A 26,360-nucleotide genomic window follows, 5' to 3' on the forward strand; every position below is an offset into this window, starting at 1 on the left:
GTATATATATATTATAAAAAGTTTTACTTAAAATTTGCAAATAAGAAACAAAGTGAAAAATAATAAAGATTATGCTGTGACCGTGTAGGAAATGAAATGTTACAACTTGCAGTCTGTGTTCCTGGAATAATTCAAATTCCCTGTTGGGAAAATTTGATGAGGGGAGGAGAGGTTTAGTATTTCTCTGTGTTTTTCATGAATTGTGCCCAAGGTTCCCATATTTTGGTGAATTGATTGTACTCTTTTGATATGGCATAGGTAATCGCTTCCATTTGTTTAATGCTTTCTACTCTCATGATCCATTCCCTCATGGTAGGGGCTTGTGGCTGTTTCCAGTGTTTAGGGATCAGTTGAGCAGCCGCCATAGACAATTGTTTAAATAGTATGCACTGCAGTTTGCTTAAATTTAAACTCTTGGGTGGTTCTAGAAAGAGAAGATGCATTGGCAATAAGGAAAATGTTTTGCCCATTATCATTTGGATGAATGTGTGTATTCTGCTCCAGTATTTTTTAATAACTGGGCACTGCCACCAAATGTGAGTATGATGTGCTGCTTTATTATTGCATATCCAACATTTATCGTTTTCTGTGTTGTGTATTCGTTGGATTTTTGCTGGGGTGTAATGCCAACGAGAGATACGCTTGTAATTACTTTCTTGGGCTGTTAGAGAGATTGAAGCTCTGTGTGAGGATATGAATATAGCTTGCCATTGTTTTTGTGAGATTTCAGTTTGTAACTCTTGCGACCATTTTTGTGTGCATTTCGGAAGTTCGGGTGTTCGTGAATCCCTAATCACCTGGTATAGCGTGGACAGTATTTTTGGGGGGGGGGTTTGTGGTTCACACATAGGTTTTCAAACTCCGTCAAAGGACGGTTTCCGTCAGGCAACAGATTTTGGGAGTCAATAAATTGTATTAGTTGAGTGTAATGAAGTAGTTGGTTCCCTGTTGGGGGTATAGAAGGAAATATCTGTTGCAATGTTTTCAATTTATTATTTGTGATCATATCGCGGAGTAGTAGTGTGGTTCCTCTGTGATAATTATCGTAAGTCATCCCTGATTGACCTCTCTGAAATTTCAGGTTGTTGGTGAGCGGATATAAAGGGGAAGGGTAGGGAGAAATCTTGGTAGTGTTTACTAATTTATGCCAAAGCTGAATTGTGGCTTTGATGGTTGGGTGTGGTTCGGAGAGGAGTGGGGTGTGAGGGGGCTGTTTGGGTAACCACGGGAGATCTTTCAGGGGGGTGGCTGAGAACTCATTTTCTATTTGTACTCAATGGTGAACTGGTTCAATTCGTGTCCATTCGTATACTCTGCTTAAATGGATTGCCTTGTGGTATGTGTCAATGTCTGGAAGATTCAATCCCCCATTATCTCTGCTTTTGATTAGAGTCTCGTAAGCTACTCTCGGCTGGGAGTGTGACCATATAAAGCTAGTGAATATCGTTCTGACTTTAGAGAAGAACCTCGAATGCAATTGAATTGGGAGGGCCTGAAGAATGTAAAGTAGACGTGGTAGGATGTTCATTTTAATGATGTTAATTCTACAGATCCACCCGAAGCAGGGTTTATGCCAGTTTTGTAAGTCTTTGATAATTACTGTGAGCAACTTGTGGAAGTTCAGGTCATAGAGGAGTTTTAGTTTATGTGGAATGTGGACCCCCAGGTATTTGATAGAGATGGGTTGCCACGTAAAGTGAAACCTCGTCTTAAGTTGGGTGTTTAGATAGTTTGTGGAGTGGAGAGGCATTAGGTCACATTTCGTTGGAAATTGGAGACTTTGCCATAAAGCTCCATTTCGGTTATAATAGTTGGTATTGTGGAAAGTGGGTTGGATATTGTAAAAAGGAGGTCATCTGCAAACGCCATGACCTTATATTCCCGGTTGTCTACTCTAAGGCCTTTGACATGTGGATTGTCCCTTATCCCTTGGAGAAATGGTTCAAGGATGAGTATGAACAGAAGGGGTGAGAGGGGGCATCCCTGTCTCGTCCCGTTTGTGATTGTGACCGGTTGTGTGAGTTGACCATTTATACGTAGGCGCGCCGTTGGCTTAGAATATATTGCTGCGAGCCATTCCATCCAGCGTGGCCCAAAACCCAGAGCGTGCATCGTGTGTGTGAGTAAAGACCAATTGACCCTATCAAAGGCCTTTTCAGCGTCTATTGCCAGAAGTGTGCTGTGTATATTATGTGTATGGGCCCAATGAATTAGATTGATTATTTTCATCGTGTTGTTCTTTGCTTCCCTGCCAGGAACAAATCCCGTCTGATCCTGGTGGATCAAGTTCGGAAGAAATGCTTTGAGTCTGGTCGCCATGATTTTTGTTAGTATTTTAAGTTCAATATTTATGAGGGAGATTGGTCTATAATTGCCACATACTGTTGGGTCTTTACCCGGTTTCGGGATGAGAGTAATTGTTGCTTCCAACGACGCCCTGGGTATTTGGTGCGATAGTTTTTGAGTGTTAAACTCCTCGGTGAAGGGGCGTGCTAGGATCGAGGCGAAAGTTTTATAGTATTTCCCTGTGTACCCATCTGGCCCTGGGCTTTTACCTGAGGGTAGTGATTTGACTACGTTACTAAATTCTTCTAGCGTGATGGGCTCGTCTAGAAAGGCTACTTCATTGCGTGGAATCGTTCTCTTAATTCTTGGGTGTAAGTATGTGAGAATTTCCTCTTTGGACGGTTGAACCTTTGATATGTTGTAGAGATTAGTGTAGAATTTATGGAATTCACTAATTATATCAGGCATGTTTTTAGTCAGTTTCCCTGAGTCTAATTTAATTTCTGGGATAAAAGTAGATTGTTTGTCTGGTTTCAGGGATTGCGCGAGTAGTCTACCCGCTTTCCCTCCTTTTGCGTAGTAAAGGTGTTTTGTCAGGGATACTTTGCGTTTAGCATGTAGTTGTAGTGTAGTCATGAGTTCAGATCTTTTTGACAGGATTAATTTATATGTGTCGAGGGGTGAGTTGTGGTCGTGGTGTGTAGATTCTAATGATTTTAGTTCTTGTGTCAATTGGGCAATTCTTTGTTCTCTAGTTCGTTTAACTGAGGAGGCAATTCTGATGAGTTCCCCTCTCATTACCGCTTTATGAGCTTCCCATATGAGAGGTGAAGCTGTGTCTGGTCGTATGTTCTCCGCAAAGTAGGCAGTAGCTGCTTTTTCTATGCATGTTATGTTGTCTACATCATTTAATAATAGGTCATTTAATCTCCATTGGGCCGAAGGGTGTGGTAAGTGTGGGATTTTTAGTGTCAGTGTCAGCGGTGCGTGATCTGACCAGGTGATTGGACCGTAAGCAGCTGCTGTCGCTAGAGTCAGGTACCTGTGTTGGAGGAATATAGAATCAATACTGGAATAAGTGCCTGTGGGTGGAGAGTAAAAGGAGTAGTCTCTGCGCGAGGGGTGTAACAGCCTCCAGCAGTCAAATAACTGTGCTTCGAATAACGTAGAGTTTATCTGCTTTCTAATTTGTGTCATGTATGGCTGTAGTTTGGCTGTGGAATCTAATTTTCCATCTAGGGAGATGTTTATGTCTCCTCCTACTAGTAGGATACCCTCTTGGAAGTCTGATAACTTATGGAGGACTTTTTTCAAAAATTGGTTCTGTTTTTTGTTGGGTACGTAGAGGTTGACTAGTGTCAGTTTAACCGTGCCTATCACCCCCTTCACGAAGAGGAATCTACCTGAATCGTCCGTTAGTTGTTCCTGAAGGGTAAACGGAGTATGTTTACTTATCAGTATCGCTACTCCTCGTGATTTAGATTCTGAATAGTGACCGTAATATCCCTGAGGATAGTCTTTGTTGCGTATTTTTGTGGTTGTTCCCTTACGTAAGTGTGTTTCCTGTATGAAAACGATGTCCGCCTTCTGTCTATGAAAGTCAGACAGTGCTAAGGATCTTTTTTCGGGGGTATTAAGACCCTTGGCATTTTGAGTTAGTATTGTTAACGAGGTCATTGTTTGGTGTCTAGTCTTAGTTATTGGAGTGGTAAGGTTTAAGGAGTACTTTATTGAAATGGAGGTAAACTGGAAGAGCGTTAGATCCTTCCTGTGTATTTTTGTGATAGTAGGAATGTGTCTAGAGTTTTCGCTAACTTTAGTTGTAACTTCCCTCTTCCTCAATTAACTATATCAGTTATGTATCCGCTTAGAATTATATCATAAATAGTCACAATTAATCTAAGTACCAGCAAGTAATCAAACAGTTAAACACTTAAACAAATAAAATGAAAAAATATGTAGGTATAAACAAAGACCTTGATTTACAACAGATGGCGAAGGTGTTGAGCTTGTTGCAGGTCTGGAAGGTACTCTGAGAGTTATAGTGGTGCCTGCCCCCATGAGGTGGGGGGAGGTGTGTAACTAGAGCTCAAAGCTGCAACACTTATACAAATGTGTCGCTCGAGTGTGAGCACGGTAATAATCTGGAGAAGGGGGGGGGATGGTGGAGGGGGAAGAGGGGGGAAGGTGTAATGAGATGGGAGATGGGGAAGGTAGGGGTCACTGTCCCCACAGCGGGGGTTCTCTCAGCTAGTGAGAGTAAAGGTAATCTATAGTGACGCAACTGATAGATACCCGTTTGTATATAGGGGGATCGTTGTGGCATTACTAAGGATCCTGGGCGCATGAATCCTTTAGTATATAATAATAAAAAACTTTGGGAGACGTGGAAGTAGGCCTTCTAGCCAGTAACCTTAATGATGTGGATGAATAGGGGTGAGGGAAGGTGGGTGCGGATGGAGGGGGGGGGGGTCAGGAGAGTGAGGAGAATGGGAGGGAGGGAAGTCGACATTCATGCGGTTTATGTCGGACATGTTCCTTTACCTTAACAAATATAGTTCAATAGGTACCCAGAATATAATATTGTTATAGCTTAATAAAATATCATGAGCTCCTCCAGTCCTATTGTGGGTATTGGCTAACACTCCTTACAAAACATAATATTGCATATACGACCTGTCTTCAGTTGTGTAGAATGAATGACTTGACTAGGCGAGAATTCTTCGAAATAGGATGGGAATTCTTGCTTATGTTTTAGACTTGCATCTCTGAGTCTCTGAGTAAAAGCGTTGTAGCCATGGTGATCCATGATGCTGACTGGTGTAGCGTCTGGGAGAGGATGGTTAGGTGTGTCCGAGTTCTTGCTTGAACAGGTTTGGGTAGGAGATGGGAAATTAGGGTAGAAAGTTGTCATCCATGTCTGGGTGTAGGGTGTAGAGAGTTAACTTGAGGTCATCTGGCTGGCCGTTGTATATTTTATGGGTCATGGAATATAGAATATAGATGATGCAGAGAGCGCAAAGTTTCCTTAGTCAGGGGAGTGTAGGTTTCGGAGGTTAACATTATCTGTCGAGATTCTTGATCTTTGTTGCGGTGAGATAAAACGTTGATCGTTTCTTCTTTTTTTAGCAGGTGTGATCCAGCGTTGCCTCTGTGGGAGATTTGCTGTTTCTTGTTGTGGCTGCAGCCCGTTCCAGTCCATGACGGTGGTGGCAGGTAAGTCAAGTGCTTGGAGGAATGGGGGGACGTCCAGTATAGACGAAATTGACAGCAAGTTACCCTTGTGGTTCACAATTTGAGCGAAAGGGAATCCCCAGCGATATCTGATATTTCTGTTCCTTAGATGTTCAGTAATAGGCTTTAAAGCTCTGCGTGCCTGTAGCGTGTACTGGGATAGGTCAGGGTATATCTGTACTGGGTGTCCGTGAAAGAGAAGAGGTTGGGAGGTATCTCTGAGAGACTTGAGAATATTCTCCTTGATTGAGAAATAGTGAATTCTACATATGGCGTCTCTTGGGGTTTCAGGTGATAGGCCCCCTGGGCATAGAGATTGGTGGGCTGTGTCAAGTAAAATTCGGTTATCGCTTTGCTCCCCCAGTATAAGGTTAAAGAGCTCTGTTAATATTGCCTCTAGGCTCTCACCTTGGGATTCTGGTAGGCCTCTTATGTGCAGATTGTTCCTTCTCCCGCGATTATCCAAGTTGTCTAAGTGCCTCTGTGTAGTTGCCATATGTAAGGTGTGGGAGTCTATTGTCGTTGTTATGTTTGTTAACTGAGCTTGGATTATGTCCCTCTCTTCCTCCAGGTCCACGACCCTGAGATTCAGCTGGCGGACCTCTGTGCCTATCGCCTCCATTCTCGTGTGGAACGTGGCTTCCAATTTGCCCATCGTGACTTGTAAGTCATTTTTCATACTATGTAAGTCGTTTTTGGATGGTAAATTTTTTAAAAGTGTTCTGATGTCTGCATCATTTGCTGTGTCAGATGAGATGTGGGAGAATTCCGAGGCTGAGGGACTGCTTGGTTGCGGATCTGTGTCGCGAGGAGTAGTCGCGGCCTCTTCCCCGCGGTCTGTATTTTCTTTAAAGTAATGGGTCAATGCTCCCGATTTAGTGGAGGGAGTTTTCCCTGGGTGCCCGTGTGTTGCACCTTGCTTCTTTTGGTTGCCCATGTCGTAGATTAGTCTCCGATTATAGTGGATTGGGGCCCGGGTCCTCAGGAGCTAGTTCAGTGTGCGTCCATTAGGCTCCGTAGTCGGCCAAGCCCCCCAGAAGTCTTCATTTTGATTTAATCTCAAAGAAAATGTGTATGCTTACCAAAGCACATTTTAGAATAGCATATAATGTATGTTTCCTCACAGATGTTTTGCAAAATATAATGTGTTCCTAGATCCAAATCCCATGTCTCTCACTTCTAAAAAAAACATTAGAAAATAATAATATAAACCTATTCAACTATATCCATCCCAAAAACTCTGTCTCTAGCATCCACCCCCACCCCAGGGATGCACAGGGATGCTTGACAATGCACAATGCAGCTTCTGGTACTCATAATTATCACTCCTAACATTTTCTAACGTTTGGCTCTTATGATTTGAGAGTTAACAATGCAATCACAAACACAATATCACAAACTTTTTTGGGACATTGGCTAGAGTCCCAAGTGGACCCTTGTAAAACCCCAGGGGCTAATGCCATATTGTGCAACTGGGGGTTAGAGCTTACAATTAGCAAAGGGCAGGAGCCCAAGGTTTATCACTTGAGTTCTGGTACTCACAGTTATCACTCCTAACATTTTCTAATGTTTGACTGGTATAATTTGAGAGTTAACAATGCAATCACAAACAAAATATCACAAACTTTTTTGGGACATTGGCTAGAGTCCCAAGTAGACCCTTGTAAAACCCCAGGGGCTACTGCCATATTGTATGTATATATATATATATATATATATATATATATATATATATATATATATATATATACTTATAATACACGATGATAATCCACTACATAATTGAAAAAAGAACTACGGTTTAACAATGGAAATGTTATAGATATGTAGCTAGTACAATAGTAATGGGATTCCATTCTGGATTTATAAATGTACAATATAACATTTAGGTTTCAGCTATAGTCATACATAATTTAGCCCTCAATGTTGCTGGAGTGGGAAGATTCATGGTTTGTTTCCAGTTTTACAACAAGTTGAATTTGTATTCTTTATCGAATCAAAGATGGCTGCAAAGATAGCGTACATTCCCACATCTGGTTCTAGTGATGTCAGTAAGTAAAGGTAATCTGAATGAAAATATCCCTGTTGTATTCAGGGCAGCTCATTTATTATTCCTGCTGTATATTTGCAAGGATTTACAGAATATCCTGGGAGCAGAGTTCTGCTGTAAGCTGCTTAATCTAACTAACTCTCGCCTCAGCAAAAAAAAAAATAAAAAAAAATAGGTCTGCGTAATATGCTAGAAAGGTGATTTATAACATCCAGTTACCTAGCAGGAAGCCTTCAGTAGCCAACTGGGCCCAGAGGGGATCTAAAAAAACGATTTACATTTAATTAAATGCAAGTCAACTTGTGGTTTGTTTTTATTTCTTGTGTTTTTGATAACATGAAAACTAAAATGGTTGGTATGTATTACTAACTTGGGTGCATTGTTTTAGAACGTTTGTAATGCGACATGAATGCTACAATATACTGGAGCAGGTGTTTGGTGCTAAGCTGTAGATGAATGCATCTTGAGCCATGCTAATCTTTAAGGGACTCTGGGTGATGAGTTTAAAAAGAAAGCATTCTGCTCTTTGATCTCTTGGCTACAGAGGTTAATAACACTTTAGACTTTAAAGATTGAATTAGCGGGAAGTAAGGAACAATAACAGTAACCTATTGCATAGCACATCGACTGACATTGTTGAGCAGATATCCAGTATCTAGCGTGTTGCACTATTTCAACCGTTCTTTTTATCTTCTAAAAATACTCGTTCTTTCCTCTTACCTATATTTCTCTATTTTCATCATCTTGTAAACGTTCAGTGTTGTTAAAAAAAAAAAAAAATTATTATTATTTATTTATTTATAAAATATTTTAACCAGTAAAGATGCATTGAGATTTCTCTCGTTTTCAAGTATGTCCTGGGTCCACAAATCATTGCATTGTTACAGTTAGTGTACAATAAAATACAAAAACAATATTAATGTACAATATATACAAAATTTAACATAGAACAGGTAGGAAATATATAATCAACCATGACATTATTAAAAAATAATTATGTTTTGCGTTTCCTTATCAGAAGTAGTCACACTGCTCATCTGTATTCTTCAGACACCTCTTGCATGTTATCCAAACTGTAAATAAGGTCACATTCAGAATTTTTAAGCTCAACATGATGAATGTCAAGAAAAGGTCAGCAGATTGATGACCAGCAGTTGAGTAGGGTGTACAACTTACTGGTGTAATTGATAGTGAAGTTGGTGAATAATATGATTTTTTTTGTCCAAAGTGTTAGGTTTATTTGTAGGGATTATTTTTTCCTGAGACAGGGAGATAAGCAGCTCTTAAGAAAATCAAAATTACTCCTAAATGAAAAAAAAAGAAAAATAATAGAGGACTGATTTAATTATATAAAATGGAAGTAGACTGTAGTGTATTCGATTAGTGTGAGCTAAAGTTAACTGAAAGTAGCTTAAAGCATTGTTTCCAAGAAGGATGTTTTTTTCACACATACAAAATACTGACCCCCTTGTCAACTGATAGCAAAATTCAACAGCAGCCACTTATTTTAATAAGCAATAATGGATTTACAAGTACGTTCTGAGACACTCTTTAAGAGGGTAAATTAGATAATACTGGTGTGTCCCTTGCTCTGCATTTTTGAACCATGACATTCACTGGGGTCACTTTTTCATCCTAATCTAACTAATGGCCTTTGTAATATCAATATTTGAATTCTTCACTATTAGGGGTGGGAGGAAATAAAGACTGCAAACCTTATGAATACATGCCTAATTAATCTAAACTTTCCACTTTAAATGGGTCATTGCCCGGTGCTTTAGTTGAAATACATAAGGAGCTTGGACTATGTAAATAAAAGGATGCAAGAATCTAGATTCCCTAGTCTGATACAGAAATGTGGACAAACTACTGAGGAATTGAGTCACAATCTCTTACACATCCTTGAAATGATGTAATATCAATATCCAAATATCCTGTTATACATCCATGGAATAGACATCCCTTCAGATGCTAATAAGTGCAATAAGTACTACTTTGGACTTTTCCAAAATGTTACTAGCATCCCGAGCATAGTGCCAAGGGAGGAACAAACAGCAGGACCATCATGGGAACCCCAAGGAAAACTAAAGAAATATTAAGGACCAAGCATAAGAGAATCAACAAGCATTTCAGACCAGACATTGAGACATCCTTGTGCAGTTATGTAAAGTATTACGGTTGTGAGCATAGTCATGCATACTTCCCAGTTGTCCCAGTGATGTGACATTGGGGCTTAGCTTGTCCCTTTATAGTATGGTCCACTCAACTGCTCATTTCCCCCCCTTTTTTTGTCGTTGGTAAGTGCAGTACCCCCACCTCCCTCTCCCCCCATACCCCTGCCAATCCCCCGCAAGATGAGTAGTGAGCACTAAATTAGTCACCTCTGGTCAAAAACCACAACTTCAAGAACCCATTAGTCCTGGTTCTGGTGGGCATCTGCGGCGGCGTGAAGGGTAAGTCGATGTGGTCAGCGCTACTGTGGAGTGATAGCCAAGACCCCAGTCCTAAGTCCCTTGGTCCCCAGGTGCAGCCCATTACCCCCTGCAGAGACAATGGTGATGTCCAGCCGCCCCCACCCCCCCCGCATGGTATTTGTGTAACTTAAGTGACCTTTGTCCCTCTGCTTGAGTACATTTGTAGCTTGGTTTGTAGGGGCCGGAGAGCTGACTCCCTACTCGCCCACCAACTAAGACTTACAGTAAAGTCCAAAAAAAATCACGAAAATCCGTACTCAAACAGGAGACATCACAGATGACCCAGAGACCATAGCCCAAACCTTCGTGCAATATTATGCTTCCCTCTATAACCACTCTCTGGACCTCTACATATCCTCACCTAAAGGACAAGAGACATTAGCCAGGTTCCTAGAGCCACTACATCAGACCAAACTCCCAGACATAGCTAAAGAAAATATGGCATCCTAAATGGAGGTGAACTTAAAGCAGTACTGCAAATGCTCAAACCCTTAAAACGCCCAGGGCCAGATGGCTTCACATCACTTTACTCTACAACATTTTGTGGACCGCTACTGCCACACCTCTGTTGAGTCTTCAATGCAATGTTAGGAGGCCAACCACTCCCCCCTAATATACTTACATCCAACATATGCTTGATACTGAAACCACAAATAGACTATCTAGACCTGACCCATTATCGACCTATATCGCTCCTCAACACTGACCTCAAAATTATCACCAAAGCACTGGCCAACCGACTCAGTCCATTACTAGGCAGACTGACACACACTGACCAAGTAGGCTTCATCCCCAACCACCAAGCAGCAGACAACACCAGGAGTACAATCGACACCTTTTGGTACACAACCAGGCTAAATATTCCCACAGTGCTGATATCACTAGAACGCCTATTGTGCCCATACCTATATGGAATATTGAAACACCTACGATTCCAACCAGCTATCACACAACTCCTTCACAAGCTATACAACTGCCCAAGCGGTCATTTCCTCATACCCAATATTACTGCACCTTGAAAGAGTCCTCAACTGACCCATTGATCTATGCCCATGGGCAATGCTGCTCTCCAAACCAATAGAATCCCTTGCGAGAGCTGTAAAAAAGCTTGCAGCCAGAATCACACTAGCGCCAAACGGTGCTCAGCAAACTCTGGGCAAACCCTAAAATACCAAACTTGACCACAGTGAAACAGAGAGTAAACAACGCATTAGAAATGGACAGAATGACCGCAAATCTACATGACACCCCAAGGAGCTTCTACAAAATATAGGACCCCTGGATTGATAGCCACACCTAACAGAATGGTCCATTCCCAACCACTTCACACTCCAGAGGAACGCACACAGCGTGGGGAATTGAGAGATAATTCGGACTACACACAAATACTCACAGCATTAACTCACTTAGAAAACTAAGTAATAACTTGTTTTTTACCATCTTCCACCCCCCTCCAGGCCCTTCTTTTGCAGCAAGCAACCACAAACTCTCCCCCTCTTTTCTTATCTTTCAGGAGCCCAGGCAGACTCCAAACTTCCTCACACAACCTACTCCTCTATCTTACTGTGTACATAGTTGATACAAGTTATCCCCATCCCGAAATTCCCCAGTACTACCTTGGGAGCCCCTGGACATGCCTTACCAAGGCAGGCTGCAAGGCCTAACTGACAAAGAACACCCTAATGTTAAGCAGACAAGTGGGACACCCCCTCTCTACCACTCCCCCAACCGGGTACCTACCAAAAGATTGACACGGATGGCTGAGGAACATACCTTAGTAGCGTATGAGACCACACTAGCCTAACAACTAGTCCCAAACACGAGAAAATTATAGGCACACAATAAGACTCGGGATAACTAAACGGGGAATCCCCCAGGCCATTCACGCCTTCGGGCACCGAGAGTGATGGGACAACACCAGAGGGAAAAACTGGTCTTATTAATATATCCCATTGCAAATATGAAATGTCTCTGCAACAATGTAAATTAAAAGGTTACATGGTTAATCATTGGTACCCAATTGTTATGTATTTTCACTAAAAAGCAAAATAAAGAATTTAAAAAAAAGAAAATCAGTAATATTTGTATACGAACCAATGTAAAGCCAGGAACTGGAGATTTATTAATTTTATACACATTAAAATGTTACTAAATAAATAAAAAAAAATCCTATGGGGTCCATAAGACCCATATTACTAGGCATTTTACCATTTATACATATGCCTTCACTTGTCATAATGCAAATTGTGGTATACCTACTAAATATTTAGAAATAGTGACTGTCCAGTTGCTAGAAGATGTGATGAGTGGGGGCCATAATGTTAAATGGACACAATAGTCGCCAGAACAACAGCTTATTGTGTTTTTATTCTGGTGAATATAATTATTTCCCTTAGGCTTTTTGCACTTCACTTCAAAGAAAAGGCAGTGTTTACATTATAGCCTAGGGATACCTCCACTGTCCACCCCTCAGATGGCTGCTAGAGGTGCTTCCCGGGTCAGTGCTGCACAGTGTGCAGCACTGCCATTCAGTGTCTCCACCCTCTGCAAGGAGACACTGTACTTTCCTCATAGAGATGCATTCATTTAATTCAGTTAACAATTTGGTATTGATAACTGCACTATTTGTAAAATTAAAAAAGAGAATACCCTACTTCCACATAAAGCATTTCAGGAAGAAAGAAGAAAATGTTAAAATGAATATGTTGCAAAGTAAAGCAAAATTCCTACAACAAAAAGGTTTATGGATTACAGCACAAATGTACAAGACATGTGATAAATTATCTAAGAATAGAACACTAATTGATGGACTCTCCCAATAACATTTTATAATATCCTAGTAACCCTGTTCCAACGGAGTTAAAAGGTCTTAGTACACTGAAACATGTTTGCATATCCATGTCAATCACGGAATATCAGAGATCTATTTCAACTTATATACAGCAAAGACTGAATTGAGTCAATCTGTTTCCTGTTGAACTGCCAGATATTTTAGCAATATATTTTCCCAGCAGACATACCCATTAATATCATTTTAAATTGATACACGTGCTGTGGGCTCCGTGGTTCACTGGTTACTTGTTGAAAAAGGACAATCATTTTGTAAGCTAACTGGAATTGGCTTTCTGAAATTAATGTTTCCCCATAGTATGCAAGCAAACTCCTCCCTTTCAATATAATAGTTTGGGAAGATTCTATCTCTTTCGTATTTATAAAGTCCATTTTTTATGATGAATGAAGGAATGTGATTAGCATGCTTGACTCTATCTCTGCTGAGTTGAACCTCATCTAAATCCTATTTACAGGATGTGAAAAGCCATGTGGGCTGTTCTGATTATCAGCCATGCTTACGTGTCCACTAAATTCATCTTTAGCTGAATCTGAATTATGCGAATCACTCATCCTACATTTATAGTTCTGCATTGATTCAGAGGAAGTAAAAAAATTCCCATTGCAACCAATTATGCCAATTATGTAGGACAGAAGTACACATTTGTCTTTTGCTCTAGTAAATAGTAATCAGTTCAGATCAATACAATAGTCTATCTTTTTTCTAATCAATAAATTATCCTCTCAATAGGTTTGGTGTATGCATTTTTTTGGTGATATATTTCCTGTATGCCAAATATGTGCATCCTAAATTGCAAAAATCCAGATTGATGCTTTTCTATTCATTTGAATCAGTCTTACAAAACAAAATGAGATCCTAAATTTAGTTGGACAGTAATCTCCAAGGAAAGGACCAGAACAAGATGAATAAAATAGACCTGGGTGTTTCAAAGTACCTATTCTATCAGCAAACGTTACAGTAATTGTCACAGGAAGTCTTTTAATAGTGTTGTTGCTACTGAAGACATTCTCTTTCAGTATTGTAGTTTAACATTCAATGCTTATATTTTAAAATGTGCATATATTTTAATATTCTGATTGTTGTAGGCACACTTCTTCACATTTTGATAGACAAACAACTGATGGATCAGCGGTTGGTGGCCAACTAGAAGATGTAATAGAAATAGGCAGCAACCTAAAAGTATGGGGTTCCCTCAAAAACCGTCAAAAAGAAATGGTATACAATAAAACAAACGTTAGGTCGCATCACAGTAAAAATAAATAGAATAATATAATATTATAAAGATGATTTAAAAATGTAAACATATATACTTACATTAAAAAGCCAAATAGAAATGTATTACAGTCCAGACTATAAAATGTATATAAATAGAGAGTCCAACTTCTTGAGGTACTTAAATGAAGTGTATATTTGTGGGAGTCTTGAGGTAGTTCAAACTATTTGGTCCGTTTTTAACATGCAAAGGAAAAAATTTCAAATAGTGTAGTATGTCAAAGGCAGGCAATGGGTACTTCAAAATCAGTAGTATTACTACTCTCCTATATGAGAGATAGTACAAGCTCAGGTGCAACTCACTTTCCTTTTCCTCACTGGTAAAATATATAAGGTGGTTATTGATAAGTTTCTTGGAATGTAGGTGTCCCGGCAAGGAGAAAAGAATAAAATAGAAATAGTGCTCACTGTATAAAAATATGTATAAAAAGTATGCTATAGAAGGTCTTTTACTCACATTTAAGTGAGCAGGATATACTGCTTACTTTTGGTAGCATAGGTGGTATAATCCCCATCTGGGATTCTTTAGCGAGTGGATCTTCAATATTCTTAGTGACCAGGTTAAAAATAATAAAAGGTTGAAAAGTAAAAAAAGGTATATGGCACAAGAAGAGTTTTAAAGGCCAATATTCCTTTACTATTACACAATAACACTTTTAAAAGCAGCCAAAATGTGTTTTGCCAACACAGGGCTTCATCAACTGGCAATAAAAACATTAATCTGGTGTATAAGGGTATATATAGGCAATACAATCAGTTGCAGTTTGAATTTTGGCGCCAAAATGAGGTCATCTACATAAAGCATATACTATACATAATATGTTCAAAGTTTGATAGGATAACAGTTAAGAAAACAGGGTAATAAAAATCAATGTATTTACTTAAAATGAGGGTTGTATCTAAAAGTACATTTGTTTAAAATTATGTAAAGGTCCGATCACGTGATGATCATTTATAGTGATTTGTATGCTGAGAGTACTCTGATAATGTACCAGGGGGGACGGGTTCGGGTCGTGGGACACCTACGCTACCAAAAGTGAGCAGTATATCCTGCTAACTTAAATATGAGTAAAATACTTTTTTTTTTTTTTTTTAAATGCTTTATTTTAGTTGTGGAGGGATAGTTACAAACAGCACGCACTGCCATAACAGCTAGGGCATGCAAAGCTTCAGACATACGTTTACATTGGTTAGGCAGCAGAAAACATTGCACATTTATTTATTTTTTTTTGCATATTTTTTTTTATGCATATAATTTATGACAAGAGGGGTACGTCTGTGTTTGTATTGTCTGCTAGAGTGTCAGTGAGTGGAGATTTTTTGTGTTGTAGATTTGACTAGTTGACATTAGAGAGATGGGTTGCCACCGGTTTGCATATCGTGTGGCCGGTATTGGAGGTAGGTAAGCCCATGGCCTGGGTACATGTCCCTTCCCAATGTAGGTGATCTACACGTCCGTCCAAGTTAGGGAAGGGAGGGTGGGGGGGGATACGTCACATGTGTAGTCTGCAAGTGGGTGACTGGACGGTCTTAAATATAAGGTCTGCCGTGCGTGTGCCTACGTGGTGGTGTGGCCCCACGTGGGTGTCTCAGTTAAAGCGGAATTTTAGGGCCGCTGTCCCGCTCCGTGCCCCGTCAGGCTAGTTGTGTGTATTGTGTGTGAGGACAAGAGAGGCATGCAGTGGTATTGGACAAGAAAATGAAATAAAATAACACATAGAACAATAAAACCAAACAACAAAGGTTCGCCAATCTTTTGGGGTGGCAGTCCAGCTTAATGTTTTAGGGCCAACCGGGTTGGTGCAAGTAACCCATTTGGCAGGTTACTGGAGTGGTGGAGAATCTCTGAATTGGGCTCAATATCCCCACTCTTAAGTCCCCGTTCCAGTGGAAGAGGAGGGTTTCGTCGCCCTTGGGATAAAGTCCCTTATCGTGGCCTGGTCCACCTGCGCCAGGGAGCTGGTCTCCAATCTGTTGTTCAGCGGGATGTTCAGCGTTTGTAGGTGGCTCTCTAATTCTTGGTACGTTTCTGCCTGGAGGGTGGTATCTTGAGCCGCGATTATGATAGTACGGGAAGGGCCCCATCTGTAGGGCACATCGTTTGCCCGGAGGTGTTGGAGTAGTGGTCGTAGGGATTGGTGCTATAGGAGCGTGTTCCGCAGGAGATCTGGGAATAAGAGCAGCGAGGCCCCTTCAAAGGTGATTGGTGTTTTCCCCCTCATCGCTGCCAGTAGCACTGCTTTGTCCTGCAGAGAACCGAACCGGAGGATGAGGTCCGGGGTGGCGGTCGCTGGTGCACTGGTTGGTTTAGGGAGGCGGAACATGCCATCCAACCTCAGGTTTTTTGCCTGCTTCGGGGGTAGGTGGGCCGCAATGAAGCGCCTAATAAAGTGTGGTAAGTCCGACTGGTCCACTTTTTCCGGCACCCCCCTGAGCTTCAGGTTGTACCTGCATCTCTGGTCCTCAAGGGTGTCCAGCTTGCGGTCAATCTGCATTCGGTGCTTGTCCAGAGCTGCAAGGCTCTTTTCCATAGCTGTGATCCGACCCTCATGTTTGTTCTGTAAAGCCTCTACTTGGGTCAGTTGTGCGGTCATGCGTTCCACGGCCCTTCTGAGGGGGGCCAGGTCTCCCGCTAGATTTGCGAGGAGTTCCACCAGCATCTCCTTTAGTTGCGCTGCCGTGACCGGTTCTCTGCCAGCAGCAGCGTCCTGTGAAGTGCTGCACCGTTTCGCCGCCTGAGCTGGCTTGTCCGCTGGGGCTATAGCCATATCGTCGGAGGAGTATGAGGTTCCGTCGTCCTCCAGCGCCATCTTGCTCCATGCGGTTCTCTGCGAGCTCCAGAATAGGTCCCCGATATCCCGACTCTGTGGGCTCCTGTCTGGCTGAGATTTTTTGTTCTTGCGGCCCATACTCGGTTGTGTGGTCCAGGAGGTACAATCTGGGGTTTTTTGGCGGTCACTTTGCCGGTATTTTCGGCCGTTTTCAGTAAGTTTGAGCGGAGCACAGTAAGTATGCGACCGTCCAGGTTCACCGCTAGGGTCCGCCCCCAACATTGCACATTTTTATGTATTATTATGGTATAACAGAAAGTTGCATCTATTCTTGTTTTTTTATGAGAGTAATGAATTAAAAGGAAAGTTACATCAAGTACTGACTTGTCACAAAATATATTCCTTTTTTTACCTTTTAGCTTCACTGTAGAACCTAAGCATAAGGTAACAACCAGTTTTTAAAATCATAAGCATAAATTGTTCCAACTGTAACATAGAGCTTATTAAGGCATCTGTACTTTTACATGTGTAGCTAAACAGGTTGTAGAGTATAATGACTTAATATTCAAAACAGATGCACTTTTGCATTACAGTATGTGAGACTAAGTTAATTTGACATGCAAACCCTCCTAGTGTTATTCAAAGCATGACAAGTGTATCTTATTGGTAGTTACCAATAATGGTGGGTCGCAATAGGTATATGATGAGCAGCTTGAGGGTAATGGAGACATTTAATTAACTAACTTGGAAAGTTTTCCACTGAAACGAGCCTCTGTGGGTAGCTGCACTAAGCAGGTTGATAGCTGCGAGGGTATGAGAGGTAGAGCAAATCTTAAGTTAACATATGCTAACATGGGACTCATGTGTGAGGCAATTTGTGTCCCAAGTCCCCGGTCAGCCAATCCCTCTGAGCGGTAAGGCAGGTGAGTGTCCAAGAGAGGTTATGTAGGCCGCTGTAATACCATGTGAGGTCCGGTCTCCCATCCAGGTCCAGGCCTTTCTGAGGTCCAGCATCCACAGTCCCCAGACTTGTTGTATCTTAGGAGCCAATTCTATCCCCACTAGTGTTGTCGCGAACCCGAAATTTTCGGTTCGCGAACGGCGAACGCGAACTTCCCGCAAATGTTCGCGAACCGGCGAACCGCGCGAACCGCCATTGACTTCAATGGGCAGGCGAATTTTAAAACCAACAGGGACTCTTTCTGGCCACAAAAGTGATGGAAAAGCTGTTTCAAGGGGACTAACACCTGGACTGTGGCATGCCGGAGGGGGATCCATGGCAAAACTCCCATGGAAAATTGCACAGTTGATGCAGAGTCTGCTTTTAATCCATAAAGGGCAGAAATCACCTAACATTGACACCTGTCCTCAAAGCCCTGCCCTGATACACACTGACACAGAGCAGAATAGAGACTGTTCCCCGTCCTCAGAGACCATGATACACACTGACACAGAGCAGAATAGAGACTGTTACCCCTACATAGGGTCACTTGGCAGATATGGCGGGGTCGTGGGAGGGGGAGGATGACTTTCACCTCTTCCCCTGTTACATTCCCGTTGTGCTGTGACATCATCCTTATACGCTGTGTAAAGCATACTATTTAATTTGATCAGCATGGCCACTTGAGTTTTTATAGTTTTCACACTGCTTGTAGTTTATATATGGTTCACAAAAATCAAACAAACGATAAAGTAAACGTGTAAGGATTCAGAATATTCTTTCAAACCCTTACACATTGTGTGTACGTATTTTTTGTCTTAAGTTTGTGGCTTTAAAGAGGTTTACGTTGTTTCTATGATGTGCATAACATGTTCTTGTAAATGTTTGTTACATTTTTCCTGGAATTGTAATTTTTCAATCTGAATAAAGATAGTCAAATCCCTGATACACACTGACACAGAGCAGAATAGGGACTGTTCCCCCTACATAGGGTCACTTGGCAGATATGAATTGACACCTATCCTAATGATCCCTGATACACACTGACACAGAGCAGAATAGAGTCTGTTCCCCCTACATAGGGTCACTTGGTAGATATGGATTGACACCTGTCCTCAAAACCCCTGATACACACTGACACAAAGCAGAATAGGGACTGTTCCTCCTACATAGGGTCACTTGGCAGATATGGATTGACACCTGTCCTCAAAACCCCTGATACACACTGACACAGAGCAGAATAGGGACTGTTCTCCCTACAAAGGGTCACTTGGCAGATATGGATTGACACCTGTCCTCAAAACCCCTGATACACACTGACACAGAGCAGAATAGAGACTGTTCCCTGTCCACAGAGACCATGATACACACTGACACAGAGCAGAATAGAGACTGTTCACCGTCCACAGAGACCATGATACACACTGACACAGAGCAGAATAGGGACTGTTCCCCCTACATAGGGTCACTTGGCAGATATGGATTGACACCTGTCCTCAAACCCCCTGATACACACTGACACAGAGCAGAATAGAGACTGTTCCCCCTACATAGGGTCACTTGGCAGGTATGGATTGACACCTGTCCTCAAAGCCCCTGATACACACTGACACAGAGCAGAATAGGGACTGTTCCTCCTACATAGGGTCACTTGGCAGATATGGATTGACACCTGTCCTCAAAACCCCTGATACACACTGACACAGAGCAGAATAGGGACTGTTCCCCCTACATAGGGTCACTTGGCAGATATGGATTGACACCTGTCCTCAAAACCCCTGATACACACTGACACAGAGCAGAATAGAGACTGTTCCCTGTCCACAGAGACCATGATACACACTGACACAGAGCAGAATAGAGACTGTTCACCGTCCACAGAAACCATGATACACACTGACACAGAGCAGAATAGGGACTGTTCCCCCTACATAGGGTCACTTGGCAGATATGGATTGACACCTGTCCTCAAAACCCCTGATACACACTGACACAGAGCAGAATAGGGACTGTTCCTCCTACATAGGGTCACTTGGCAGATATGGATTGACACCTGTCCTCAAAACCCCTGATACACACTGACACAGAGCAGAATAGGGACTGTTCCCCCTACATAGGGTCACTTGGCAGATATGGATTGACACCTGTCCTCAAAACCCCTGATACACACTGACACAGAGCAGAATAGGGACTGTTCCCCCTACATAGGGTCACTTGGCAGATATGGATTGACACCTGTCCTCAAAACCCCTGATACACACTGACACAGAGCAGAATAGAGACTGTTCCCTGTCCACAGAGACCATGATACACACTGACACAGAGCAGAATAGAGACTGTTCACCGTCCACAGAGACCATGATACACACTGACACAGAGCAGAATAGGGACTGTTCCCCCTACATAGGGTCACTTGGCAGATATGGATTGACACCTGTCCTCAAAACCCCTGATACACACTGACACAGAGCAGAATAGAGACTGTTCCCCGTCCACAGAGACCATGATACACACTGACTCAGAGCAGAATAGGGACTGTTACCCCTACATAGGGTCACTTGGCAGGTATGGATTGACACCTATCCTCAAAGCCCATGATACACACTGGGGGGAGCTACTGTCCTCCCCAACCCCTGCGCGGTGGGTGGGGGCCATAAATCGCAATGGGGGGACCTACTGTCCTCCCCCCCTCGGCCCCCACCCCTGCGCGGTGGGTGGGGGCCATAAATCACAATGGGGGGCCTACTTTCCTCCCCCCCGGCCCCCATCCCTGTGCGGTGGGTGGGGGGCATAAATCACAATGGGACGGACCTACTGATAGGAGTGGAGTATTGTTCATATCAGTTTAATACCTTCCGCGTCTACTATCAGTGGACGTGTAAATGGCAGAGATTTTTAATTGTTGAATCACCTCCCCTTTTTAGGCCAAGGTGGGAAGATGCTTAGACCACTGGTGTATTGGTGCCATCTTGGAGGATTTTTTTTTGGTTTGGTTTTTGAAGCCACAGTGCTGCACCAGTGGGCCTAAAAATTAGGCATGTACACATGCCTGAAAAATTTGGTATTGTTGCAGCCGCTGCTGTAGCAGGGCCCAGAAAAATTGATGTTTGTTTCACAGGCAGAAAGTGCCCTAAAACATGGTGGCTTGAACCCTAGTTGGTGGCGGGTAAGTCACGCAAGTCAAACGTCATTCAGAGCTAAAATACAGCAGCGTGTGGACCATTTTTAGCCAAAGGCAGCTCATCTCATCAGGCCTTTTTTAAGCGAATGTATCGCCCAGTGTCAGTCCCTTTGGGATCCATCCCTCATTCATCTTAATAAAGGTGAGGTAATCTAGACTTTTTTGACCTAGGCGACTTCTCTTCTCAGTGACAATACCTCCTGCTGCACTGAAGGTCCTTTCTGACAGGACACTTGAAGCGGGGCAGGCCAGAAGTTCTATCGCAAATTGGGATAGCTCAGGCCACAGGTCAAGCCTGCACACCCAGTAGTCAAGGGGTTCATCGCTCCTCAGAGTGTCGATATCTGCAGTTAAGGCGAGGTAGTCTGCTACCTGTCGGTCGAGTCGCTCTCTGAGGGTGGATCCCGAAGGGCTGTGGCGATGCATAGGACTTAAAAAGGTCTGCATGTCCTCCATCAACAACACGTCTTTAAAGCGTCCTGTCCTTGCCGGCGTGGTCGTGGGAGGAGGAGGAGGATGACTTCCACCTCTCCCCCTGTTAGATTCCCGTTGTGCTGTGACATCACCCTTATACGCTGTGTAAAGTATACTTTTTAATTTATTTTGCAAATGCTGCATCCTTTCCGACTTGTTGTAATTCGGTAACATTTCCGCCACTTTCTGCTTATACCGGGGGTCTAGTAGCGTGGACACCCAGTACAGGTCGTTCTCCTTCAGCCTTTTTATATGAGGGTCCCTCAACAGGCAGGACAGCATGAAAGACCCCATTTGCACAAGGTTGGATGCCGAGCTACTCATTTCCCGTTCCTCCTCCTCACTGATGTCATTGAAGGTATGTTCTTCCCCCAGCCACGTACAACACCACGGGTACCAGATAGGTGACAACGAGCACCCTGGGATGCCTGTTGTGTTTGGTCTTGCTCCTCCTCCTCCTCCTCAAAGCTACAATCCTCCTCTGACTCCTCTTCCTCACAATCCTCTTCCAGCGTTGCCGCAGGTCCAGCAAGCGATGCTGATAAGGCTGTTTCTGGTGGTGATGGTGACCACAACTCTTCCTCTTCCTCTTCACGCTCATCTACAGCCTGGTCCAGCACTCTTCGCAGGGCACGCTCCATGAAGAAAACAAATGGTATGATGTCGCTGATGGTGCCTTCGGTGCGACTGACTAGGTTTGTCACCTCCTCAAAAGGACGCATGAGCCTACAGGCATTGCGCATGAGCGTCCAGTAACGTGGCAAAAAAATTCCCAGCTCCCCAGAGGCTGTCCTAGCACCCCGGTCATACAAATATTCATTAACAGCTTTTTCTTGTTGGAGCAGGCGGTCGAACATTAGGAGTGTTGAATTCCAACGTGTAGGGCTGTCGCAAATCAAGCGCCTCACTGGCATGTTGTTTTGCCGCTGGATATCGGCAAAGTGAGCTATGGCCGTGTAGGAACGCCTGAAATGGCCACACACCTTCCTGGCCTGCTTCAGGACGTCCTGTAAGCCTGTGCACTTATGCACAAAGCGTTGTACGATCAGATTACACACATGTGCCATGCACGGCACATGTGTCAACTTGCCCAACTTCAATTCCACTATCAAATTTTTTCCGTTGTCACACACCACTTTGCCGATATCCAGTTGCTGCGGAGTCAGCCACTTTTCCACCTGTGCGTTCAGGGCGGACAGGAGTGCTTGTCCGGTGTGACTCTCTGCTTTCAAGCAAGTCAAACCCAAGACGGCGTGACACTGCCGTATCCGTGATGTGGAATAGTACCTGGGGAGCTGGGGGGGTGCCGTTGATGTGGAGCAAGAAGCAGCAGCACAAGAGGACTCAGCCGAGGAGGTTATGGAAGAGGATGAGTAGGAGGAGTAGAGGAGGTGGCAGCAGGACTGCCTGCAATTCGTGGCGGTGTCACCAACTCCTCTGCAATGCCACGCATTCCTTGCTTGTCAGCCGTCAGCAGGTTTACCCAATGCGCAGTGTAGGTGATATACCTGCCCTGACCATGCTTTGCAGACCAGGTATCAGTGGTCAGATGGACCCTTGCCCCAACACTGTGTGCCAGACATGCCATGACTTCCTTTTGCACAATCGAGTACAAGTTGGGGATTGCCTTTTGTGAAAATAAATTCCGGCCGGGTACCTTCCACTGCGGTGTCCCAATAGCTACAAATTTTTTGAACGCCTCAGACTCAACCAGATTGTATGGTAAAAGCTGGCGGGCTAATAGTTCAGACAAGCCAGCTGTCAGACGCTGGGCAAGGGGGTGACTTGGTGACATTGGCTTCTTACGCTCAAACATGTCCTTGACAGACACATGACTGTGGGCAGATGAGCGGGAACTGCTCAATGCGGGAGACGGAGTGGCGGATGGTTGAGAGGGGGCAAGAAGGACAGCAGTGGTTGACGTGGCTGAAGATGCTGGACCAGGAGGAGGATGGCGGCTTAGAGTAGGCGTGCTGCTTGTACTCATGTGTTGATCCCATAGGCGTTTGTGATGTGAGATCATGTGCCTACGCAAAGCAGTTGTACCTAGGTGGGTGTTGGACCTCCCACGACTCAGTTTCCTTTGGCACAGGTTGCAAATGGCATCGCTGTTGTCAGAGGCAGACACACAAAAAAAATGCCACACTGCTGAGCTCTGCAATGACGGCATTCTGGTGGTGGACACAGCATGCGTTGATTGGCGTGCTGTCGGGCTGACCCCGGGTGCCGATGCATGCTGTCTGACTGTGCCACTAGCTCCTTGCGACAACCCCCCCCCTGCTTCCAACTCGTCTCCTCCTCCTCTCTGTCTCCCCATCTGAACTTTCGCCCTGTTCTTCTTCTTGCCGAGCGGGCACCCACGTGACATCCATGGACGCATCGTCATCATAATTCGCTTCGCTTGTATCTGACAACTCAGAAAAGGAAGCAGCAGCGGGTACAACATCATCATCATCACACCGTACCTCCATGTGTTTAATGCTGCCTGCCTGAGACATATCCCTGTTATCTACATCCTCTAGCAATAATGGTTGCGCATCATTCATTTCTTCAAACGGGTGTGTGAATAACTCCTCTGACATACCAAGTAAAGCGGCTGTGGTGCTAGTTTTGGTGGTGGCGGCAGGCGGGTGAGTGGTATCTTGAGAGGTGCCTGAAGCTAAGCTGGAGGAGGATGGTGCGTCAAGGTTCCGAGCGGAGGCTGTACAAGATTGGGTGTCCTGTGTTAGCCAGTCAACTATGTCCTCAGAACTTTTCAAGTTCAGGGTAGGTGGCTTCTGAAAACTGGGCATTATTCTAGGGCAAAAGGGAATCACAGCACCACGACCACGACGGCCCCTGCGGGGTGGCCTGCCTCTGCCTGTCATTTTTTTGGGGATTAGTGGTACTATGCGTGCAAGCTACTGTGAGACCAGATATGATTGGCAATGTGAACTGTAACAGTTCTGCAGAGCACACACTGTAGGCCTGACACACCCGCTTGAAGACAAGTAACTGCTATTCAACCTTTAACAGTGAAAAATAAATTTTGGTTTTAAAAGCACGCTATAGAGACACCAGATATGATTGGCAATGTGCACTGGAACAGTTCTGCAGAGCACACACTGTAGGCCTGAGACACCCGCTTGAAGACAAGTAACTGCTATTCAATCTATAACAGTGAAAAAAAATTTTGGTTTTAAAAGCACGCTATAGAGACACCAGATATGATTGGCAATGTGCACTGGAACAGTTCTGCAGAGCACACGCTGAAGGAAGGACTGACATAGCCGCTTGAAGGACACTGACTGGCTGCTATTAGCTTACACTGGAAACCTTTTTTCTTTGTAAAAGCACGCTAAAGAGACACCAGATATGGCAGAGCACACGCTGAAGTAGGCCTGACACCCAGACGCTTGCAGACAACTAACTGATCTTCTATTACAGTGAAAAAAAAATGATTTCTTTACAATCTAAAGCTTAAGCTATTGTTAAAACAGATATGAGTGGTGGCACTGACTGTGCAAATGGGCAACGCATCCAACCTGACACAGAAGCTGGCAGGCAGGCAACTGCTCTTCTATTACAGTGAAAAAAAATGATTTCTTTAAAATCTAAAGCTTAAGCTATTGTTAAAACAGATATGAGTGGTGGCACTGGGCAAGTAGGCACAGTATCCAATGTGAACCTCACACAGAAGCTGGCAGGCAGGCAACTGCTCTTCTATTACAGTGAAAACAAAATTTTGGTTGTAAAAGCACGCTATAGAGACACCAGATATGAGTGGCAACTGTCAAAGTACGCTGGCAGGGTTGTGCAGGGCACACGCTGAAGGAAGGCCTGACAGAGCCGCTTGAAGGACACTGACTGGCTGCTATTATCTTACACTGGAAACCTTTGTTCTTTGTAAAAGCACGCTAAAGAGACACCAGATATGATTGGCAACTGTCAAAGCACGCTGGCACAGGTCTGCAGAGCACACGCTGAAGTAGGCCTGACACCCAGACGCTTGCAGACAACTAACTGATCTTCTATTACAGTGAAAAAAAAATGATTTCTTTAAAATCTAAAGCTTAAGCTATTGTTAAAACAGATATGAGTGGTGGCACTGACTGTGCAAATGGGCAAGGCATCAAACCTGACACAGAAGCTGGCAGGCAGGCAACTGCTCTTCTATTACAGTGAAAAAAAAATGATTTCTTTAAAATTTAAAGCTTAAGCTATTGTTAAAACAGATATGAGTGGTGGCACTGGGCAAGTAGGCACAGTATCCAATGTGAACCTCACACAGAAGCTGGCAGGCAGGCAACTGCTCTTCTATTACAGTGAAAACAAATTATTTATTTTAAATCTAAAGCTTAACCAATTGTTAAAACAGATATGAGTGGTGGCACTGGGCAAGTAGGCACAGTATCCAATGTGAACCTCACACAGAAGCTGGCAGGCAGGCAACTGCTCTTCTATTACAGTGGAAACAAAATTTTGGTTGTAAAAGCACGCTATAGAGACACCAGATATGAGTGGCAACTGTCAAAGTATGCTGGCAGGGTTGTTAAAACAGATATGAGTGGTGGCACTGGGCAAGTAGGCACAGTATCCAATGTGAACCTCACACAGAAGCTGGCAGGCAGGCAACTGCTCTTCTATTACAGTGAAAAAAAATGATTTCTTTAAAATCTAAAGCTTAAGCTATTGTTAAAACAGATATGAGTGGTGGCACTGGGCAAGTAGGCACAGTATCCAATGTGAACCTCACACAGAAGCTGGCAGGCAGGCAACTGCTCTTCTATTACAGTGAAAACAAATTATTTATTTTAAATGTAAAGCTTAACCTATTGTTAAAACAGA

Source organism: Pelobates fuscus, chromosome 2 (genome assembly GCF_036172605.1).
Source record: "Pelobates fuscus isolate aPelFus1 chromosome 2, aPelFus1.pri, whole genome shotgun sequence".
In the NCBI taxonomy this organism is placed as follows: domain Eukaryota; kingdom Metazoa; phylum Chordata; class Amphibia; order Anura; family Pelobatidae; genus Pelobates; species Pelobates fuscus.